Source organism: Lutra lutra, chromosome 2 (assembly GCF_902655055.1).
Source record: "Lutra lutra chromosome 2, mLutLut1.2, whole genome shotgun sequence".
NCBI classification, from domain to species: Eukaryota; Metazoa; Chordata; class Mammalia; order Carnivora; family Mustelidae; genus Lutra; species Lutra lutra.
The window spans coordinates 84,135,937-84,140,794 of record NC_062279.1 but is presented as its reverse complement, the minus strand read 5'-3'; positions in this window follow the sequence as shown (position 1 = coordinate 84,140,794).

Below are 4,858 nucleotides of genomic sequence, written 5' to 3'. Positions count from 1 at the left end.
CTGTGGCCTTATGAGAAGACTCCTCTCTTACTCTCCCACAAATCTCTCTCTCTCTCCTCCTACCCCCTCCTTCTTATCCATGTGATGACACAATGTGAAGTCAGCGATCTGTAAGCCAGGAAGAGCACTCTAACCAGACACTTTGATCTTAGACTTCCTAGGCTTTAGAGCCACGAAAAAGAAATTTCTGTTGTTTAAAGTCACACAGTCATGCTATTTTGTTATGGTAGCAGGAGCAGTTTAATATACTTCTCTTCAATGTGCTATATAAATGTGACCGTAAGTGATGTGTATCATTTTCAGAAAAGACCACAAAATTACTTTTGCTTTTTCCCATGCTGTTGTTCCTTCTAATGGCTCAATGAAGACATGCTCAGTGACCTTGAATATAAAGTGTTAAAGATGGCCAAGTAAAAAAGGTGGAGGGTCCTGAGTCTCTCTGAATCACTGATGGCAGAGAATGGCCCACTGAACAGGAACCCTTTTTTTGGACTACATATGTGCAAGAAATAACTTGTATTGTGCAAGCTAATATTTTGAGAGATTATCTCTGGTAGCAAATGGAATGATTCTATCTAGTATAATAGGAATGTCACTAAATAACATGGAGGAAAAAGTGTTTTGGGGGGAATACACTGGGTAATATTTTTGATGTCCAGTAAGCAGTTGAAAATTCAGATCTGTAAGAAAGAACAAAATGAGAAGGTGTCTGTGTGAGTCGTTCAGGCTGTTCTAACAAAACAACAGACTGGGTGGCTTATAAACAACAGAAATTTGTTGCTTCCAGTTCCAGGGGCTGGAAGTCTGAGATCAAGTTGCCTGTGTGGATGGATGAAGCCTTCTTCACTCTAGTATTCTTGTATCCAGAGCATAAAGGGCAAGAGAGCTCTGTGAGGTCTCTGGTAAGAGAACTAATGTAGTTCACAAGGGCTCCACACTCACACGCTAAGCCCCTCTCAAAGGCTCCACCTCCTAACACTGTCACATTGGATATTAGACTTTCAATATATTAACTTGGGGCTGGGCACAAAGATTTAGACCACAGCTGTGTCCAAAGATACAAACTTTATGGTTGGAAAATTAGGGAGACACAACCAAAGGGAGTGTGAAGACAAAGAGATGAGAAATAAACCAACAAGGTAAAGCCTTTCAGGAGATAAGGAGGGAAAGAGATTCAGGGAAGAGGTGGAGGATGTCAGATCTCAGTGAGAATTTCTTCTTACAGAGAAGAAATGAATCTGTGTGTGACAATCCTGCCCTGAGAAGTTTGGCCATGAAGAAAATGATACACATGGAGAACCATCTTCAAGTGGAAGGACTGCTGAGGTTTTGTTTGGTTTTGTGTGTTCAGTGAGAGGAGACTTGAACATATTTGTTGGTCAGGGAAAATGGGTGGGAGAATGGGATCTAATTTGTGAGAGAGAAAAGGAGTAACAGACAAGGCCAGAGTCTTAAAGAAATAGAACTACATATACAATTTCTAATTAATATCTTCTTAATGAATTTGAAGCTGCTCAGCTCTCGCATTAGCAGAAAGATAAATTTTATGATATTTTCCACATTTAATTTCTTTCTAACTCAGTCAAATAGGAACAGGTGAATGTTTCATTCCTTCTACTGACCAAATAATAACAGTTGCTATGAATCAGAAATACATATTGTAGTTATATTTCTTACTAATTACAGTTATTTGTTTTATAATCTTATATAAAGCATAGTGTGTGTGTGTGTGTGTGTGTGTGTGTGTGTGTGTGTGTGTATGTGTACACTATATATAGTATAGCTCTGGAGAATGTGCATTTAGCTCTAGAGCTTTACATCTTTTGAAATATGAGTAGTAGGAATTATTCTTTTATTTCCAGACCTTTGGAACTTAATCTGCTTTTAATCCCTTAGAAGTAAGAAAAAGAATGTAACATACACTGCTGTCTATTGGGAAGAAAATGAGGGAGAGAGGGAGAGAACTAGGGAGGGAGAAAGACTTCCAGAAATTTCTAGAGGTTTCTACTCCTTTCCACTTTATTATTCCAAAACTTAGATAACACCTATTGTTGAGAGAAGACTAATTAACATGCAGTGGCAGTCAGTTATACTTACCTTGAATGATCTATCTCTGTAAAAATGTGGGAAAATGAGATGTAAGTCTCTGTGGGGATTAGATATGAAAATTATGTGAGATAACAAGCATAATATGTAAGACCTCTTAATACAGAGGATGGTATGTGTAGGAGATCTATGGACATTTATTTCTTTTCCGTTTTTTCCATAATTGTTCTTTTTTTTTTTTCTAAAACAGCTTTCTAGTATTCTGTAGGTTAACTATTATTCTTTACTAATAATACCCAACAAAAATTATTATTCATTTAAATATATGTGCTAATAGCTCTGACATCTATCCAGAAGATACACTTATAGTTTATCCCATGTTGTAGTAAGAGTCTTTTCTTTCTTTAAAGATTTTATTTATTTATTTGACAGATAGAGATCACAAGTAGGCAGAGAGGCAGGCAGAGAGAGAGAGGGGGAAGCAGGCTCCCTGCCAAGCAGGAAGGCCAACATGGGGTTCCATCCCAGGACCCTGGGATCATGACCTGACCTGAAGGCAGAGGCTTTAACCCACTGAGCCACCCAGGCGCCCCTGTAGTAAGAGTCTTAATTCATTGAATCAGTATCATTAGAAGTCATGGTAGGGAAAAACAACTATCAGTAGTTTACTTAATATTTAATTAAGTCCTATTTTTTTAACTAAAAATAACCTAACTTTGAAAGCTATTTATTATGATAATCAAATTCAGCTTACTAAGTCTCACATGAAAGATTCGGTTTCACAGAGGGAAAGCGCAACCAGGGGGAGCAGGAGGCAGAGGGCGAAACAGGTTCACCATTGAGCAAAGAACCTGATGTGGGACTCAATCCCAGGACCTTGGGATCATGACCTGAGACAAATGCAGACACTTCACCAAATGAGCCGCCCAGGCATTCCAGTTGTTTGAGTCTTAAGGTAGGAATTAGATACAGATTTTCTAAATCTTTTTTAATTTTTGCATTTAGAAACAAATCTATCTCTAGCCTCATCTTTATCTCTTTCTTTACCTCCCTCTCCATGGCCATCTCTATCTCTATATCTAGATCTTTCTGTTATATATGTTTCCAATATATTTGTGGCATTGATGGTACACTGCCATTTAACATATGAGATATGACATAGTACATTTCAGAAATGGAAATGTTAGCAGAGAATTATATTAAGATCCAGTTCAAGGTAACATTAACCTTTTCAAGAGTGTATGTACTTCTTTGGTGAGAAATGAAGCAAAACAAGAGAAATGACCACATCACTAAAGCTTAATTGAATCAAAGACATACAAGCAAAAGACTAAGGTCATGGTAAATTCAATGGTTCTTCTTATGTATTAGGAATATGTCCATTTGGAAAAGGACTTTTAAATGGACTGCCTTAGCTTAATATGAAAGAAATATCTGACAACAAATCTATGTTTGAACATTTCCATGTAAAGTTCTTCCATTAGGTTGCACTCTTATCAGTATTAAAAGGAATTAGAATTTGCTCAGCATTAGGAAATTCACTGACACTATTTTTTAACATATTGCTACATTTCTGTTTCAGTCTTGAAAGGAGCGCAGTACGTTTTTTTCTCTGGAAACCCACCTTAATGACTTCCTGGACACCCACCCTAATGAATGCACTAAGTTTCTCATCTTAACCTCATTCTAATGTTTAATGATTCTTAAGACATGGCTTGGTTATGTGCTTAAATAGGCATATTATCAAGGGGTGTGGGTGGATGGATTTTTAAAAGGCAATGAAACCAAGATATATTTATGGTAAATGCAGTTCTGGCAACACCCTACATTTTTACCTCTGAATATTGTTAAGGCTGTGTTAGTTGTAGGTTTACGTGAGGTTATTCACCGAATATCTTGATGGAACTAGCCTTCCTGGGGAACAATTTAAGACAGATGCTAACAATTCCTTTTGAGTCTGATAATTGAGAGCTATGTAAGGTATTCCAGTTTTTTCTTATTTCCTGCATTTGGATCTGAATCCTGATGTCATGGACAGAGCGACAGAAAAATGGCAAATTGGGTGAAGTTATTTCCAAAATATAAAGCCAACGATGAAATAATATTTAGAATAACTAAAGGAACTGCTGCAAATTACTGAGAGCAAGAGGACAAAAGAATATGAACAGGTAATTAACAGAAGATGAAACCCAAAAGAGAAAGCCTTATGTAGGTCCATAAAGATGGATCATAGATGGATCATGGTCCATAAAGACGTTCATCATAACAGCATTTATGATAGCAGGGAGCTGGAGGTAATCCAGTATCCATTGTGGGACGGGGGTGTTGGTGGAGTAGATAGGTAATTAAAACAGAAGGATGCTCTCTAGGAATGTAACAGTTTGAAACTAAGTTTTCATATAACACGAATGAATGGTAAAAACAGAATTAGAAAAATAATTTAAGACTCAGGGTGCAATGTATATTTTAAAACCAGCAATGAAAACTTAACTTAAAATATATGCTCACAGAGAATCAATACATATTTTGCAAAAGGTGGGACAAGGAGGAGAATGGGAGCAATTAATCATTATATAGAGTATTCCTGAAGCCTTCCTAAAACAGGGTCCACTGGGCTGAACTTATTGCTCTTGGATGGAGAAGTAAAATTTGATGGCATATGGGAATACAACTCACTCACCAATTAACATGGAAATTAAAATCCTTGTGCTTTTCCCCATTTATCTGAAATCAAAATGACGAGACATTACACCTAAATCTATAAAAAGTAGATGGAAACCTGAAGACATTGCTGGTGAAACCTGGGTAGTGG